General features: G+C 40.7%; 1 protein-coding gene and 1 pseudogene across 2 annotated transcripts in view; one reads left to right on the forward strand and one right to left on the reverse strand.

Moving 5' to 3' along the window:
• The window catches only part of FAM222B (family with sequence similarity 222 member B), a 76,949-nt gene that overhangs the window by 26,841 nt on the left and 31,445 nt on the right, over positions 1–18,663 (forward strand). The window contains exon 1 of one of the 2 annotated variants that reach the window (XM_003996477.6): positions 3,561–3,822. The exons of the other annotated variant lie outside the window; for it this stretch is intronic. The gene's annotated coding sequence lies outside the window, so the exon portion shown is untranslated. Of the gene's footprint in view, positions 1–3,560; positions 3,823–18,663 lie in introns of those variants that run through there. 2 annotated transcript variants of the gene reach the window in all.
• Positions 17,410–17,634, reverse strand: LOC123382081 (annotated as a pseudogene).

Consider the following 18,663-nt stretch of genomic DNA (forward strand, 5'->3'; position numbering starts at 1 on the left):
CATTTACTAGCCATATGATTTAGAGGAGATCTTCAACCTCTCTGCACCTCAGTTTCTTTATCTATAAAAATGGGGAAATTTTCATAGGCTTATTATGACAAAATAATAAATATAAATATATAGTTCTTGCCACAGGGCCTTGGCCCTAGTAAATGTGCAATAAATGTAACTTTCTGTGTTTAAAAAAAATTTTTTTAATGTTTATTCATTTTTGAGAGACAGAGAAAGACAGGGTGTGAGTGGGGGTAGGGCACAGAGCGAGGGAGACACAGAATCCAAAGCAGGCTCCAGGCTCTGAGCTGTCAGCACAGGGCTTGAACCCACAAACTGCAAGATCATGACCTGAGCTGAAGTCAGACTCTTAAACCAACTGAGCCACCCAGGCACCCCAATGTTTATTTTTAGGGGAGAGAGAGAGAGAGAGAGCACGCGCACACGCCAAGGTGCGGGGAGGGGCAGAAAGAGAGGAAGACACAGGATTTGAAGCAGGCTCCAGGCTCTAAGCTGTCAGCACAGAGCCTGATGCGGGGCTCGATCCCAAGATCAGTGAGATCATGACCTGAGCTAAAGTCAGACACTTAACCAACTGAGCTACCATGGTGCTCCTAACTTTGTGTTTTTTAAGAACAAATACTTGAAAGCAATGGTATGCAGAATGAGGAAGACTAGAAAGAAGTTATAGTTACCGCACAGACATGTTAAGGGTCTCTGTTAGGGTTATGGTAGTAAGATAGAGTACATTTGAGGGTCGTGAAAAGAAATTGGACTTGAATTCTTTAGAAGAAAATGTTTTGGGCTTCCCCAGTGATCTTTTATTAAATAGTTGTAATTCTTCTGTGGACTGTATAGATACTTGGGCAAGGTGAATTTGACTTTTTAATTTAGTTAAGGTATTTGAAACTCCCTAAGAGTTCCACGTTTATATTATAGAAGAGGATATCAGAAATTTTATCGGAATTATCCACTTTCCAAGAACATTTGTGATAATAGTGGTGAGACTGGTATGTTTGGTTCCTTGTTTTTGATGTCTTGGCAAATTAATTGGTACATGTGTGTTCTTGGAACAATGTAAATTTTAGTTTCTAGTTTAGTCCTTAAAGAGAAAAAATTTTCCTTTATCGAGAAGGCTAGAATCTGAAGGAAGGTACTGACACAGAAGTTTCCCTTAGACATCAAGATTACCTTTATGGTTAGCTACTTTGAGCAGTAGTTTCTTATTCTTTAGTTATTTTAATATGGAAAATGCCAGGGAATTGCTAAATGATATGAATTAGAGAGCTCGTGAATTTTTGGTTTAAGTCAGGAGATGATAGGATGAGACTGGACTTACCGGCTGGCTAGCTAGCTAAGCTAGCAGACTTTAAAATCAAAAAGTTTCACATTTAGTTCTTTTCATATGGAACCTAATGAATGCTACTCTATGAAACATCAGCGAGGTTCCTCTATAAATCTGTTTTAAGCCAGTCTTTTAATTTGGGTTAGAAAGAAGAGCTGTCTTTAAAATGGGCATGTCTGTACAGCTCCTTTTCCATCTTATAAGAAGACTGAGGTTATAGATATGAAATGCTTTGAACTCCAAATTAAGAAAGGACTACTTAGGGGCGCCTGGGTGGCTCAATCGGTCAAGTGTCCCAGGTCATGATCTCATACCCTGTGAGTGAGTTCTAACCCCACATGGGGCTCTGTGCTGACAGCTCAAAGCCTGGAGCCTGCTTTGGATTCTGTCTCTCTCAAATATAAACAAACATTGAAAAAGAAAGGGCTACGTAAATTGCAAATACCTTTTGTTGTCTTTTAAAAACTATAGTACTACTTTGGGGAACTAAGTGCGATTGTAGAGTATGATGTAAATATTTAACATTAGTTGCAAGAATTCTGTGGACAAAAATGACAATATAGGTAATAGCTTACTTTCCCTGATCCCCATTTTCTTTTTCGTTTTTCTTTCTTTTTTAAAAAGATGTTTTATGTTTTTTTTAAAGTTTATTTATTTATTTTGAGAGACAGAACAAGTGGGGGAGGGTCAGAGAGAGTTCCAAGCAGGCTCCATGCTTCAGCACAGAGCCTGACGGAGGGCTAGAACTCACAAACCACGAGTTCATGACCTGAGCTGAAACCAAGAGTTGGACACCCAACCGACTGAGCCGCCCAGTTGCCCCAATGTTTTATTTATTTTTGAGAGACAGAGCACGAGTGGGGAGGGACAGAGAGAGGGGGACAGAGGATCTGAAGTGGGCTCTGCACTGACAGCAGAGAGCCCCATGCGGGGTTCGAACTCCCCAGCCGTGAGATCTCATGACTGTGGGATCATGACTTGAGCGAAATCAAGAGTTGGACACTTAACTGACTGAGCCACCCAGGTTCCCCTCTATTTTACTTTTATTTAATTTTTTAATGTTTATTTGTTTTTGAGAGACAGAGAGAGAGAGAGAGAGCCAGAACGTTAACGGGGGAGGGCAGAGAGGGAGGGAGACACAGAATCTGAAATAGGCTCCAGGCTCTGAGCAAGCGGCGTAGAGCCTGACGTGGGGCTCAACCTCAGGAGCCATGAGATCATGACCTGAGCCAAAGTTGGACACTTAACCGACTGAGCCACCCAGGTGCCCCTATTTTTCTTAAATGAGTCCCATGCACTGCTCCACCACTACACCTAAGAAAATATTCTACAGTCTTTGACATATTCCATCCCAGCTGTGTTATGCCCCTAACGTTGGCATTAGTGATTGAAGTGTTGATGCAGCCTGCCAGTTATGCAGCGACCTGGCGGTTGCTGAGAGTTTTTTCTGAGATTTGGCATATGGCTTGAACAAGACTTAGATACTTGTTGCCTGATTGTAATGAAACCTGCTAAAGGAATGGTTAGCTTGGATTTAATTGGATGTAGATGTTTTATATCTGAACTGGATTCGAGCCAACTGTGTGTTTTGGTGTGTGTGTGTGTGTTTGCAGGTTATTTGATGTATTCCTTCTCCTACCCCCACCAATTTCGAGATTACTACCTTCCCGATATGCCCCCTCCCCTCTTAATTTCTGCGTCACAGGAAGCAGGAGTTTCAGACAGGGTGGATTGATGTTTGCAGCTGATCTAATATGCAACCTAAATCTATCCACGGTGTGAAGTTGATTAGCCTGAGAAAAGAAGGGCGAGGCAGAGGCCCCAGGAGCATCTTTTTACTGTCGGGTGTCATCTGGTGGCTATTGCTGTGGAAGTCTGAGGCACTCTGGGAGTTATTGCCTGGATAGGGGCCACTCTAGCACCCAGGCAGAGAGTGGGCTGGGGAGCGATAGAAGGGGCGCAGCATCACTTGGCCCAGCTGTGGTATGCTTGCCTCCCGGCTTTGGGGTGGTAGTCAGGAGAGATCGGGGCAGCTCTAACAAAGAGGAGCCGCGCAGGGGCCGGGGCCGTGGGTAGCTGGCCTATCCCCGGCGGCTGACCTCCCAGTGGGCCTCCCCAGTTGGCTGCTTGGCGGGTCGCTCTCCTGGCTCCCTGGCTTGCCATTGGCTGTGCGGGCAGGAGGGGGTTTGCGGAGGGCCGGGATGGAGTTGAGGGGGCGGGGCTGGCTTCCGGCAGCAAAGGGTAGCAAGCGGCTGCCGGCTGGGGGAGGGGGTGTCGGCGCACCGCGGAGTGCTGTGCTCCAAGAGCCTGGCACTCGGAGCTGCCACCTCCCCCTCCCCCAGCCAAGACAGCTATAAGCCCCTTCTCATCCCTCCTGCCCGGGCGGGGCGAGGAGGGTTCAGCTGCCCCAGGCGGGCGGGGCGGAGCCTGGAGCCCCACCGAGCGAGCGCTGCGGAGCGATCCTCACCTCCCTTCAAGGGCTCAAGGTGTGTGTGCGTGTGCGTGTGTGTGCTTTTTCTAATGCACCCCCGACTTCAGCCGACTTAACCTTGTGAGGAAAGGGGAAATGGAATGGGAAGTAAGAGCTCCACATCCCATCAGTTTATTTTGATTTTCTGATTCTACCCTTCATTCTTCTTTCCCTCCCATCATCTCACCCCTGCAGCAGGGTAAGGAGATTCAGGACTCTTATCTTTTTTTACTGATACATCGATGTCGGTCTCTTATGAAGTAAAATGAACAGAAGAAAAGAGGAGCTCTTTCTTGCGTGGCATCTGATGCAGTAAACCGCAAAGAAAGAACGAAAGAAAAAGAAAGGGGAGAGAGAGAGAGAGAGAGAGAGAGAGAGAGAGAGAGAGAGAGAGAGAAAGAAAAGAAAGAAAGAAAGAAAGAAAGAAAGAAAGAAAGAAAGAAAGAAAGAAAGAAAGAAAGAAAAAAGAAAAAGAAGGCTAAGAGTGGGTTTTTGGTACTGTACTGCATCCATGTCCATTAAGGCTGTCTTCACCATTTTCCTACTTGGGACTGCCTTATTCAGCAAAAACAATCTGAAAAAGGAGATGCTAGTGGAAAGAGGGAGCAGCCCATGTCAAACGGTGGTTAAAGGAAATCCTAATAGTTGTTAGCGATTAACTCTGTTAAAGTCTTCTCCTGAGTACCTTGTCACCTGCTTTGTTTAGTACTCAGCCCTACTGGAGAAATCTATCAAACGAGCAAACTTACCTTACTGTTACTGAAACCTAAAAGTCTTGTCTGTTTCTCCATCAGTTTATTTCTTATATCCATATGTTCAGAGAGGTTAGTTTCTGTCATGAACGACAGAACCAAACTTTAAAAAAATCCAGGTGAATTTTGTTCAATTATTTTTTAAAGTTTCCTCCCTCCCAAACTTTATGAAATTGGGTGGCTGTAGCATTAACAATTTAAATTATATTTATTTCTTTTGAGTTCTTTTACTTCTACAATTTATAGATCTCTTCTTTCTGAAGGACACAGAGCTTATCTTCAGCCAAAATCAGAAGCCTCTTTATTAAGTTTTTAATTGAGTGGAAAGTTCAATTGAAGATAGAAAACCCAAATTTTATGTGTTAGAAACAAATGGTGTGTGTGTGTCTGTCTGTCTTTCTGTGGTGAGTGGCAGTGTTCCTGATAAACTTGCTTAATCTAACTGGGGATTTTCACCAAAGGTGTTTGGACCAGATTTATCTTAATGTTGCTTAGCAAAGAACTAGAATACCAGACGGGATGAATATCAATTTTTGGCAGCATTCTTTGCTAAATATTAATTGAAATGATTGAGAGATTCTTATAATCCAGGTTCAGTTTCCACAGATTGTTCTAACTGGAATTCAGTTTTGAAGACAGAATTGATATGCTGGAGCTGTCTTATAGTTTTAATTGGATCAGTGTTTTTTCTTTGCATTGACCTATTGGATCTCTAATAAGGGGCAGTTTGTGGTGAAAGCCAAGTATTATGAGGAAGAAGTGTAATAGGATAGGCAACCATCTTAGTTGTGGAAGCTTACTAGGGATTAGGAGTCTGTCTCTCTGTTTATCTGTCTGTCTATCTATCTATCTATCTATGTGTCTGTCTACCTTTTACATTTCAAGTAGCCTTGCTATAGAATTATACAAAAAAGGGGCACCAAGCTGGCTAAGTCAGTGGAGCATGCAACTCTTGATCTCGTGGTTGTAAGTTCGAGCTCCCTGTTGGGTGTAGAGATTACTTAAAAAAAAAATCTTTAAAAAGAATTGTGCAAAAAAGTAGACTCATAGTAAACCTTTGTTGGATTTGGGTTGTCTTATTACTCATCTATCCAATACAACTCCATAATGTTTAAATTGAAAGGCCCCAGATGTTTTTAGGTTTTTTTTTAACCTAACTTGTTCCTGAGAATGAACTATTAAAAATCATCGAAGCTTTGACAGCTAGCTATTGTGTAAAACAACGTGCACTTTGATGTCTAAGCTAGCAAACTGAGGAAGTAACAAAAAAAATATTTGGAGGCTATATTAAAGCATGTATCACTTCATCTTGATTCTACTAAAAAATAAGTTGCAGGCCCATTTGGAATCCTAGGTGGTTTTTTGTCTACCCATGAATAGACAGTTAATATAGCTTTGTAAAGTTATATTACACTTTGTTCACTTAATATTTTTATATATCTATTTTCTTGCCTGATTTGTGTAATCAATATTTTGCATGGTACAGTGATTTCCCCAGAGAATTTCCCCCAGGAGCAAAGGCTATGTATAGAACTAATCATAGGTGTATTTACACTGATCTCTAAATATCATTTAAAGGGGCTGGAACTCCTCAAATTTGGTCCTCTGCAAGGAAACCATTATATGAAGCCATGACTTCCCATAATCTCTTAGTTGAAGGGACATGGTGCTGCTGAAGTTAAAGTAGCTGATTTAATTTTCTTTAGCAATCTGTTTTTATCCATCCTGATTATTTCTGTGAGTCACAGCTTAGGATGTGTTAAGAAAAAGGGCCCTGTGTTCTCTCTAAAGGGAGATTCAAGCCCAATCCCCCATTCACATCAGAAGTATAAAATGATCCCCTTGAGAAGGTAAAGGAAAAGATTGGACCCTTGGCGTTGATTCTCATAATAATCAGCTTGAGTGTTGTACGGTTTGGAATTGGGAAAAGGTTGCTTAAGATGAGAAAATATTAGAAGCAAAAAGAACTGGGAACGCTGTTATGTGAGAGACGTATTTAGAGACAATGAATGCATTCATATGGAGATGTGACTGGTGGTAGTTTTTAAGCTATTCAGCTTTGTCAGGTGTCTGAGACAATATTATGTGTGTTTTTAAACCCAACCCCCTCCCCCAGGGGTTGACTCTTGGAAGCTGAATCTTTTGAGGAAGTTGTTTGCTGTAAGTCTGAATACAGAGGGTAGAGGACTTGGTAGAGTCTGTTATCTGTTCAGATAAAGACGTGGAATCGATTGTTGGTGAGTTACTGAACTCTTCCTAATGAATGGTTGCTAGGCAAAATGCATCTCAATCAGTTTAATCCACAGTAGTTTACAGGTCTGCTCTCAGTGAGGGCCAGAGCTGCCTTTCTAATGATACTGCCCTTTAAGAATCCTGTTAGATTTGCATATATGTTGCTCCATGGCTCACCAGAAAAAAAGGGGAGGGCGGGGGGAGGCTAGAATGACAAATGGATCTCACTTCATCCATCTAAGAGAATTAGCTTTTGGTAACATTGGGTCAGCATTGTCATTAACTTCTCTCCTGGATCAAGTGGTGGGTAGGGTTGCTCTTCAGTAGTAGGATACCATTTTGTTTGATTATCTTTGGTTTTGTAACTAGTTAGGCAGTGAACTAATAATACATTCATTTTGGAAACAGGCCAGTGATAACACTGCCCTTGGGCCTGGATGGATGGAAAATAGGACAGAGTAAACAATTGAGGGCATAAATAATGAATCTTCCAACTGAGCCCTGGGAGAGTGAAGGAGATTATCCTCAGAGCTGTTCAATCTGTCAGTGAAAGGGGAAAAGTCCACTGAATTAATTACCCTATGTTTGATACTGCACTTATTATGGGATTGTTAGAGCTATTCAAAACAGTTGCCTTTTATTTAGATATAAACTTTTAACCCATCTTTTTGTTGTTGTTTTTTAAACCACTCAGATTGCTCATCTTTTTAGAATCCAGGTCTTTGCTCCTTCCCCCAACTTTGTTCTATATATTAGCATTCTGTGAATACTGGACAGTCCTCCTTTTATTTAGCTGGATCTTAGAATTTTACTTAATGGGAGTTTTCATTATCTGTAAATACATATGGTGATAGAAGAAAATGGAGAAAGCCTGTGCGTGGTTTTAAAGAAATTCTTTGGTACCTTTAGTACATATTATATTTTGAAATTAAACGTGGAGTTGTAGGGTGTAATTATATAACAACTCACAAAAGGTTAAGACCAGAGTTTCTTCAGCCCAAGAATCATTTCCAGCATTAACATAAATATTTTTACTTTTTAGATTAGTTTTCATTCAGTGAATTAAATAAGCAGTCTCTTAGTGGTCTCAGCATTTCTCTGAGGTAGAAAAAATAATGTCCTGAGAATGTCTAAATAACTTAGTGATTTGGTAGTAAAGCTAGACCCAGAGCGAAGGTCTCTGAATACTTTAATTTGTTTTTTTAAGTAAGCTCTGTGCCCAAGGTGGGGCTTGAACTTACTACCCTGAGATCAAGAATCACATGCTCTACTGACTGAGCCAGCCAGGTGCTCTGTATTTCTAATATATTTAATTATTTTCTCTAAGAACTCCTTTGAGGATCCTTATTTGAAATGACTTGAAATTTTCCTGTTTCTGCTGTGAGAGACTGTTTTTATTTCTCTAGTCATGAAGGGAATCCAAAGACCAAGATGCCACTATCAATCAAGAGAAGGAGGAAGGTTCAGGATGAGGTGGTAGAGGAAAAAAAGATAGAACCGTAAAGGAAAGGCCAAACTGAAGTTTTATTATATTTGGTGCTGATGGATCTGAGGGAGGGAGCATTGAGCTGATTAAATCAAATTCAGTCATCGGCTGAGTTGTTACATCTCAACCTAGCTGAAAAGGGCAGAGGCGTCTTTACCAACACATGGGCAGAACTGTAGTTAAGGATTCATTCCTGATCCAAAGAACACAGTCAGTTCTTGATTATTCATGCAGAAGGGCAAGCAGACAAAGTACAGACAGGTAAAATCCAAAGATATTCCTAGCAATAGCTTTGGTAACTTCTTCTGCTTTGTAACTGGGATTTTCTAGCGGAACAAACTGAGTATTAGAGATTTGTTTTCTTTCTCTGGTCATTCAAGAGACCAGTAAGATACAAGCTTGGATTAAACTTAGTTTCTTTCTTTTCTTTTCTTTTCTTTTCTTTTCTTTTCTTTTCTTTTCTTTTCTTTTCTTTTCTTTTCTTTTCTCTTCTCTTCTCTTCTCTTCTCTTCTCTTCTCTTCTCTTCTCTTCTCTTCTCTTCTCTTCTCTTCTCTTCTCTTTTCTTTTCTTCCTTCCTTCCTTCCTTCCTTCCTTCCTTCCTTCCTTCCTTCCTTCCTTCCTTTCTTATTTTTTTAAATATTGATTTATTTTTGAGAGACAGAGCACAAGCCAGGGTGGAGTGTAGAGAGAGGGAGACACACAATCCAAAGCAGGCTCCAGACTCTGAGCTGTCAGCACAGAGCCCAGTGCGGGGCTCGAACTTAGGAACTGTGAGATCATGACCTGAGCCAAAATTGGACGCTTAACCAACTGAGCCACCCAGGCACCCCTAATTTTTTTTTTAATGTTTATTTATTTTTAAGAGAGAGAGTGTGGGGGAGGAGGGGCAGAGAGAGAGTGGGGAACACAGAATTCTTTTTTTTTTTTTTTTATGAAATTTATTGACAAATTGGTTTCCATACAACACCCAGTGCTCATCCCAAAAGGTGCCCTCCTCAATACCCACCACCCACCCTCTCCTCCCTCCCACCCCCCATCAACCCTCAGTTTGTTCTCAGTTTTTAAGAGTCTCTTATGCTTTGGCTCTCTCCCACTCTAACCTGTTTTTTTTTTTTTCCTTCCCCTCCCCCATGGGTTCCTGTTAAGTTTCTCAGGATCCACATAAGAGTGAAACCATATGGTATCTGTCTTTCTCTGTATGGCTTATTTCACTTAGCATCACACTCTCCAGTTCCATCCACGTTGCTACAAAAGGCCATATTTCATTTTTTCTCATTGCCACGTAATATTCCATTGTGTATATAAACCACAATTTCTTTATCCATTCATCAGTTGATGGACATTTAGGCTCTTTCCATAATTTGGCTATTGTTGAGAGTGCTGCTATGAACATTGGGGTACAAGTGGCCCTATGCATCAGTACTCCTGTATCCCTTGGATAAATTCCTAGCAGTGCTATTGCTGGGTCATAGGGTAGGTCTATTTTTAATTTTCTGAGGAACCTCCACACTGCTTTCCAGAGCGGCTGCACCAATTTGCATTCCCACCAACAGTGCAAGAGGGTGGGAAACACAGAATTCAAAGCAGCCTCCAGGCTCTGAGCTGGCAGTGCAGAGCCTGATGCAGGGCTCGAACTCATGACCTGTGAAATCATGACCTGAGCCAAAGTCAGATGCCTAACCAATGGAGCCATCCAGGAGCCCCCTGTTTATTTTTTAAGACTTTGGCCCTTGTCACCTAATTACATGGAGTCCTAGGGAGAATTGAGATCTTTCAAGTAGATCATAGATAAACTAGCTTTTGATACTAGCATGCCTTCTTTCTTGGCATCTTCTGGCCCCATGGTATTTGCCAGTCATTCATCATATGTGGTCAGGCCACAGATGGACAAGCCAAAGAAGTGTTATTAAAGTAAACCCCTCCTCTTAACACTGTGTATATACTCTAATGATGAGAACTGTTGGCCAAAATGAAATCCATTTAGAAGTCAGATACTAGGTTGTGATTAAAGAAGTACTATACATTATAAATTTCAAAGCTCAGGATTTCTTTAAGTGCTATTTGGTGGGAAAATGTCCTCTCTCTCTCTCTCTCTCTCTCTCGATCAACTGAATATTACAGCAGATTTAAAAAGCAAGGTTTCCATGACCAGTTGCTAATTCTTTGCACTCAGCAAAGTGGTTTTGAGGATCAGTTGCTGATCTGAATGAAAATAAGATTTTATTGGGGCGCCTGGGTGGCGCAGTCGGTTAAGCGTCTGACTTCAGCCAGGTCACGATCTCGCGGTCCGTGAGTTTGAGCCCCGCGTCAGGCTCTGGGCTGATGGCTCAGAGCCTGGAGCCTGTTTATGATTCTGTGTCTCCCTCTCTCTCTGCCCCTCCCCCGTTCATGCTCTGTCTCTCTCTGTCCCAAAAATAAAAAAAAAAAAGTTGAAAAAAAATTTTTTAAAAAAAAAGAAAATAAGATTTTGTGCCACTTGCAGAATTGAAGATTTAGACATCATCCCTGTTGCTTCAGAGGAGAAGCATAAGTGTTATTAGTCATAACTTAAATTTCTTCTTTCCTTCCAAAAGCTAAAGCATTTTTTCCATTGGCATTCCACTTATCACTTACTATGTAAAGGATAAAACTTAATCTATTTTGAAAGTTAAGAGGTATCAAGACTATGAGAAGTTAAAGGCAGCTCATCCCAGGTCACAGTATATCAGTGGAAAAGACACATTTCCTGGGTTCCTGAATGGGCCTTATGTATTACCTAACTGTTCAGCTGGGAGTGGTTGTACTATTGTGAAGACATAAATTTTGTAACTGTGAAGGTTCTGGTTTGCCTTTTGCTTATCTTATCCTCCTAGAAACTTTTTCATTCAACAGAAAGACCAGTCGATTAATGAAGAATCCCATATCTTGGTTTTAACCTGTCCTGCTAAGTGTTACTGTGCATTCACTAAAGTGCTTTACAAAGGATTTTAGTACTTAGGCTTCATTCAATCCCTGTGAGGTTATGGTGCAATTGGAGTGTGATAGTGTGCTAGAACATTTCTGCAGAGAGACAAGAGGAACCTTTCCTTTTAAGGAAACTCCTTTGGGGGTACCCAGGTGGCTCAGCACCAGGCTTCTTGGTTTCCACTTGGGTCATGGTCTCACATTTTATGATATCGAGCCCCATGCCGGGCTCTTGCTGATAGTGCAGAGCCTGCTTGGAATTCTCTCTCTCTCTCCCCCTCTCTCTCTAACCCTTCCCCAAAATAAATAAATAAACTGAAAAAAAATTAAAAAGAAAAAAAAAAAGTCCTTTGTTTCCATGGTCCATGGCAAAATTAAGTTGGAACAAGTTGCTTTTTCAGGAAGCTGTATTTTAATTTTTGCCTCTTCTCTAAGCTAAACAAATGTCCCAAATGAAATGTATCATTCTTATCATTCATAGTACATTTTGGGGAGATTGTTCCAAGTGCACTTTGAAGTCAGAGGCTGATGCCACTTAAGCCTGCACACCAATTCTGTAATTCTTTGAAATTGTTAAATTGTTTCCACCAACTGCCTCCATCCGCCTGTCTGTCCACATCTGCTCATCTCTGAGCTTTCCACAGCTACTTAAGAAAGAATATTGCTCAACCAGGGAAATGCTAGTCCTTAATCAAAGTCAGAGGGTGTGTGTGTGTGTGTGTGTGTGTGTGTGTGTGTGTGTGTGTGCGCGCGCGCGCGCGCGCGCGCGCGCACGCACGCACTCGTGCATGTCTGTGCAGACTTGCATTATTTTGTTGCATTATTGCTTGAAGAATATTTCTACATCACAGAAATAAGGTTTTTTCTTCTAAACAAGTTGATGAATTGCTTTTTATTAAAAGTGCAAGTGTCAGGGTGCCTGGGTGGCTCAGTTGGTTAAGCGTCCAACTTCAGCTCAGGTCATGATCTCGTGGTTCACAAGTTCAAACCCTGTGTCAGGCTCTGTGCTGCCAGCTCAGACCCTGGAGCCTGCTTCAGATTCTGTGTCCCCCTCTATCTCTTCCCCTTGCCTGCTTGCTCTGTCTCTCTGTCTCTCTCAAAAATAAGTAAAAACATTTTTTTTTAAATTTTTTTTCAACATTTTTATTTATTTTTGGGACAGAGAGAGACAGAGCATGAACGGGGGAGGGGCAGAGAGAGAGGGAGACACAGAATCGGAAACAGGCTCCAGGCTCTGAGCCATCAGCCCAGAGCCTGACGCGGGGCTCGAACTCACGGACCGCGAGATCGTGACCTGGCTGAAGTTGGACGCTTAACCGACTGCGCCACCCAGGCGCCCCAGTAAAAACATTTTTAAAAAGTGCAAGTGTCTAAGAGTTAAATTTGAAATGAGAGAGGGGAAAACTGTATTGGTTATAGTTTAATTGCTTAAAAAAATTCTGTTATGTAATTAAAAGCTATATTGCTGTCTTGCACTGAAACTAGCAGATAAACCATGGAGAGAACTACAGTTTCTCAGTGAGGACCACTCTATGCTATTTAGAATGGCTATCTCCCATCCAATACTCCGCATCTTCTTATTCTGCTTTATTTTCCTTTTTGTAGCATTTATCAACTTTTGAGAGTAACTAACCTATTCATTAAATTTGTCTGACCCTCCCACTCTATACCATGTAAAAATGGAAGCATGAGTTTTGGTCTGTTTTTTTCTTTGCTGAGTCCCTCACTCCTAGAACAATGTCTTGCTACATTGTAGGCTCTCAGTAAATATTGGTATGAATTACTTGGAGAGGTACTTTTAATAGATACCTGGGGATTAGAATTGGAGTCTATGGGAAGAGTTTATTGTCTTCCTGGAGCTAGTACAAAATTGGGGATCACATTACTTGACGAGTTTAAGGAGGGAAAGAATATATGAAAAAAAAAACCCTCAAGGAATTGGGGGTAATTAGCCAGGATTAGGGAAGTGACAGACTTTTTATAGTATGCAAATATGAAGGAACATTATATAAGATAGATGGCCAGCTCTTATTCACCTAGAAGAGGACAAAGGAATAGGCTGGAACTTCTGGACAATGAATATAAGACATGCAGAATTTCCTGATTTTGAAATAGACCCTGGAACAAGTGACCAAAGAGGGATGATTTGTCAGAATTGATTTTCAGCAGTGACACTGTTGGAGGCAGTGATGAGAATGGAAAGAGCACAGAGCTAGGGGTTGTAGTCTAGGCACTTATGAGCTTTTCCTACTTTATCTCTGAAAAATGGACTGAGGATCCCTGTGCAAACTATCTCATAGGGTATTTGGGAAAAGCAAGTGAGAGAATCCATGTGAAAGCACTTAGAAAATTACAGACCTTTCTACAAAATAAGCAGTCATAATGACTTTGTAAAATAATCACCTTTGTAAGTGATTTAGAATCTTGGAATCTGGAAGTTGGTTTAATGGTCATCTATTCCAAATTGTTAGTTACTGAAAATAAATTATTTTCCATCATTCTTAAGGAATAGTCATTCCTTTTGCTTCAGCATTTCTATTAGTATGCCCACTATTGAATAAGCTCAAATTGTTGTTTATGTTAGTCTAAAATTGCCTGTCTTCAGCCTTTATTAACCTGTGTTTGAGCTCAGATATAAATCTACTAGGGGCACCTGGCTGACTGAGTTGGTGGAGCATGTGACTCTTGATCTTGGGTTTGTGAGTTTGCACCCCACGTTGGGTGTAGAGATTACCTAAAATTAAAAAAAACCTTAAAGGAAGGAAGGAAGGAAGGAAGGAAGAAAAGAAAGAAAAGAAAGAAAAGAAAGAAAGAGAAAGAAAGAAAGAAAAAGAAAGAAAGAAAGAAAGAAAGAAAGAAAGAAAGAAAGAAAGAAAGAAAGAAAGAAAGAAAAGAAAGAAAAGAAAGAAATCTACTCCCTCCTTTGTATGATGGCTCTCTTACGGCACCCTTGCTTAAGATCATCATCTCTTGCCTTGAAATCACTATAGCCACTTAACTGATTTCTGCCATTTCTTGTTTTTCACATTTTCAGCAGATTTATTTAAAATAGACATCTGAGGGGCACCTGGGTGGCTCAGTTGGTTGAGCATCTGATTTTGGCTCAGGTCATGATCTCATGGTCTGTGAGGTCGAGCCCCGCATCAGGTTCTGTGCTGACAGCTCAGAGCCTGGAGCTGCTTCGGATTCTGTGTCTCTGTCTCTCTCTGTCCCACCCCCCCCCCCCCGCCCCCGCCCCCCGCACTCTGTTTCTCTCTCTCTCTCTAAAAATAAATACACATTAAAAAAAAATTTTTTTAAACAGACATCTGATCATGTTACTCTCCTTGAAACATGGGACTCCAACCCAGCTTTATTCTTAATCTGTTGTTTTGTCCCTCTAGTATGAAATGTAAGGCTTTTCATAATTTGGCACATCAGGCTCAGTCTCCAGGTTTGGCACATACATCCAGCACCCAACTCTTCACACTATACCACTTGTGGTTTCCCAAACATACATTTAGTTAGGCTACTTTTCTTTATAAGTAGGCTTCACACCCAGCATGAAGCCCAATGTGGGACTTGAACTCATGACCCTGAGATAAGGACCTGAGCTGAGATCAAGAATTGGATGCTTAACCTACTGAGTCACCCAGGAGCCCCTAGTTATGGTAGTTTTCTAGCATAGTTGTGCATGCCTTTCATTATGCTAGTTTTCTCTGCCTAGAGTGGCTTACCCTTCTCAATCTGGTAAATTCTTGCTCGGCTTTCAGTGACCCATATTATTGTTCTCCCTTCTTTCTCACTGTTCTTGGAAGTATTTGTTTCATTATTTTCGTTTTCAAACAACTTTATCCACTTTTTTTTTCTTTTCAAAATATAATTGACACACAGCATTGTATTAGTTTAAGGTATACAACATAATTTGATATTTATATATACTGTGAAACATTGACTACACTAATCACATTTCTCATTTTTGTTTCCAAAAAATAGTACTGTCACAGTGCCTAGTGCATCACAGATGCTCAGAGAGCAAATGAATGAAGGATGTTCCTACTAAGTGTTCTCTTTTTCAGGTTAAGCTCTTTTTCCCTTTACTTAGTCATATTACAGCTTCTAGATCCTCTGTTTTTTTACATCTTGGCTGAGCTATTTCTAGGCTTTCCTCTATTTCCATCAGAAAGTGTATTTTAATGACTGCAGGAGTGAACTGAAACATTCTAAAATAACTTTTTTTTTCAACCCCCCCCCCAATAACTTTTAACAAAAAATGTACCAAATGAGCTGGTTGTCCAGGTACTGCTTTGGGAAAGATTCTGAACGCATTAATTTCTAGCCACCTCCTTGCCAGAATAGAGCCCAAATAAAATAAGAAAAATAAGCAGAGAGGTGGCACCTGGCTGGCTCAGTTGGTAGAGTATGCAACTCTTGATCTCAGGGCTGTGAGTTGAAGTTCATGTTGGGTGTAGAGATTACTTAAAAATAAAAAAAGAGGCAGAGGAAAAGTAAGCAGAAGTGAGCATTGTGCACCTGCTTTTCTCTTTTACTTTTTTTTTAAGGTTTTTTTTTTTTCAGGGGGGGAGGGGCAGAGAGAGAGAGTGAGGGAGGGAGAGAAAGAATTCCAAGCTGTCAGCACAGAGCCCACATGGGGCTCAATCTCACAAACCACGAGATCATGACCTGAGCCGATATCAAGGGTCAGACGCTTAACTGACTGAGCCACCTAGGCGCCTCTCTTTTCCTTTCTGTCACCTTAGCAGTGTCATCCCACGTTATAAGTCACTGTTGATATAAAGACTACAATTTTCCCATTCTGTAAAACAGAATGGCTTCCTAAGATTCCACAAATAACCTTAGGGGAATGTTAGTCCCTTAGGCTGTAGACACAGTTGAAAAGCAGAGAGTGGTACTAAACTCCAGGGGAAAGGATGCAGCTCTTATCCAGAATTGAAGGCAGATGAGTCAGGCAGCAGGGATCTATCAACTCCAAAATCCATTCAGAAGTAATTTAATCTTTGCTGTTGAAGCAGATCAACAATGCCATTTGCCTGTATAAAAAATGAGATTACCCAGGATTCTCTTAGAAGATAAATTATTAGTGTAATAGTAGCTTCTGGCCTTGTATAATGTCTCTTCTTAGTACTACATGGTAGTGGCACAGGGCACATCTAGTGCATAATACAGTGTATAGAGATCAGGCCACAGTGCCTTACTTAGGGTGTTTAGGGGAAATTTAACAATTCTCAGCAACCCTCAGCCTTAATGGACTTGGTTATTGTTAAAATTCATCTTTATCAAAGGAAGCACTGGTTAATGATTTTTCTCCTGGCTCAACATGCTGGGCATTAGCTGGAATTGCTGAGTGATTTGCACTGGGGAAACCATGAGAGCAATTTCTTGTTTGTCCACAAATTATCATTAGCAGTTTCATTTGCAGATTGAAGAAACAGGAGGAGTGGGCTGTTTGCCAGTTGCAGCTTCCCTCCGATTAGGGCGTTAGTTCAATTATGTCCAATTAACTTTTATTGCAGATAGTGGTGATAATTACTTGCAAGTCAGTTTTTTGGCTGCAGTTATCCCAAGGCTGAAGTATGAACTTGATGGATTTTAATAACCAGAATGACACATTTTACTCCCTTCCTCCACTGTAGTTATTTCGTTTTACAGACCTCTTTTAGACAGGAGATCAAAGCATTGTAAAAATTCATCTCACAATTAAAACATATTGTCCTTCTTTTGAAGAGCTGTGTAGGATCATATTTTAAAAGAAGCTATCAGGAGCAGCCTTAATGGCTTTTTATATTCTGAGATCAGACCCTTGAGTTCATTGCTCCTTATCATAAGAGAATAGAGTGAGATGGAACTAAATGTCATTCACAGCAATTTGTGCTTATTGTAAGATTATAGTAATTGGCAAGGTGACGTTTAGTCTTCTGCTTGCCTATGAAATTCTCTTCGAAATGCAGAAGTAAACTTTTGTTTGGGGCACTTTTAAAATCAGTGGGACACTGAGGATACATTTCGTTAGTGCTATAGGAATTTTAGTATGTTTTTTTAAAAAAATTTGGGCTATTACAAAGGTTTATTCAACAAAATAGTTCAGTATGAAAATGCACATGATCTTATTTTTATATTATAGTAAAACAGGTGCTATGGAGAGGGGACATGTAGAAGCAGTTGGTTTCTTGCGGTGAACACTCCCATTGTTTATACCCGTTCCAAGTCTTCTAACATGATGGTACTATTTCCTCATATTACCACCTTCCAATATTATTCTGTTGCTCATTATTTGCCATCTCCACACATTCATTCATCACAAGATTCATAAAACGAACTCTTACAATATTCCTTGGACATGTCTGCCACCATTTAATTTTGATGATAATTTCTTGCCCATAAATTTTTTAACTTGGAAGGGTGAGCTTTGCTCATGGTATCTACCTGGAGAGCTCAAAGATGCCTCTCTAAAATATTTTTTTTATTGTAGTTGTTATTTTATTTTTATTTATTTAAAAAAAATTTTTTTTTCAACGTTTATTTATTTTTGAGACAGAGAGAGACAGAGCATGAACGGGGGAGGGTCAGAGAGAGGGAGACACAGAATCTGAAACAGGCTCCAGGCTCCGAGCTGTCAGCACAGAGCCAGACGCGGGGCTCGAACTCACGGACCGTGAGATCATGACCCGAGCCGAAGTCGGACGCTCAACCGACTGAGCCACCCAGGCACCCCTGTAGTTGTTATTTTAGTAGGAAGTTGCATACATAATATCTTTGGAAACATCCTTGCTAGGTAAAAAAAGGGATAAAAGGAATAGTTTGTCTTTATCTGAAGATGACAAACTCCCTTTGCTATTTTCCTTCAGACTTTCCCTTCAATGTTGTTTGATGGTAACCCTGAAAGTAAATGGTCTTATAAGTAAAAGCTGATCTTCTTGGCATGCGAAAGACTAAAGTCAGTTCCAAGCTGGGGCTATTCCTAGATCTAAAGGTAACTTACTGTTTTTTTCATTTCAGATGTCCTTGCTCACCTTAGTGTCTTTGTTACTAGGCTCTCTTCGCAAGGGCTCGTCAGTCTCCTTAGATACTTTATGGATGTGGCTGCATAAAAGTTTTGTTGAGAATAAGTGGCCAAGGAGTGTGGCAATGCATTTTAAGAATCTGTTTTTCTTAGTGTTTGTGTGAAATAAGGGAAGAAAGTTCATGGCTCCTTGGAGAAGAGCTGTAATACAGTTGTTTCTCCTCCAAAGCTTCCCTGATCACACTAAAAAGGAAAGAAGAGGAAAGGGTGAGTGATAAACATCATCCTTGCACTACTTCAAAGCTCTTCATTGATTGTTACCAAAAACCTTTGCTGTAGAATAACCCAAGACTGCCTGCCAGCTGCTGTTGGTGTGAAAGTGGAGAAGCTGGTTGTAGTGGGTAGTTTTCAGGAAGTCTGGAGATAAAGTTTATGATGTCATT

Source organism: Felis catus, chromosome E1 (genome assembly GCF_018350175.1).
Source record: "Felis catus isolate Fca126 chromosome E1, F.catus_Fca126_mat1.0, whole genome shotgun sequence".
Classification (NCBI taxonomy): domain Eukaryota; kingdom Metazoa; phylum Chordata; class Mammalia; order Carnivora; family Felidae; genus Felis; species Felis catus.